The sequence below is a fragment of the Myotis davidii genome, unplaced genomic scaffold, assembly GCF_000327345.1.
Source record: "Myotis davidii unplaced genomic scaffold, ASM32734v1 scaffold237, whole genome shotgun sequence".
Classification (NCBI taxonomy): Eukaryota; Metazoa; Chordata; class Mammalia; order Chiroptera; family Vespertilionidae; genus Myotis; species Myotis davidii.
This window is the reverse complement of record NW_006287912.1, coordinates 194,326-194,916: the sequence shown is the minus strand read 5'-3', so window position 1 is coordinate 194,916 and position 591 is coordinate 194,326.

The following is a 591-nucleotide window of genomic DNA, read 5'->3' as shown; positions in this document are numbered from 1 at the left end:
TCTCGGGGATCATCATGTCACGAGATACCACTTTGCACTTGTGACAGATTGATAACTGAAAGGTTTGGGAGCCACTTATCTTCATATGTTACTGACTGGTAAGTAATTACAAGACCAATCAAATGACTAGATCAGAAGAAAAGTAGGCCCTGAGGAAGGAAGAAAATGGTTGCCTTGGGGGGAGGAGGGGGACATGAGTTGTAGTTTAATAGTTCAATGACGATTAAGGCACTGGGGAGAGAAACCAAGATGGCGGCATAGATTAACGCCAGAGATTGCTGCCTCGAACAACCAATTCAAATTACACCTAAAAGACAGAACGGACATCATCCAGAACCACAGGAAGGCTGGCTGAGTGGAAATTCTACAACTAGGAGGAAAGAGAATACCATACCCAGACTCAGAGGAGGCGCAGTGCTGAAGTGAAACTCTCAGGTGCGGAGTGCGCGCGGAGCAGGCTGGCGGCGGAGGGCGCGGTGGTTGTTTTCAATTGGGAGGGAGCTTCAGACTCTGAGCTCCAGATCCAGGCGAGTCTCTAGGGGCCCAGACTCAAACGGGAGAAACGGTACTGTCTGGCTTCGGGCGGAAACC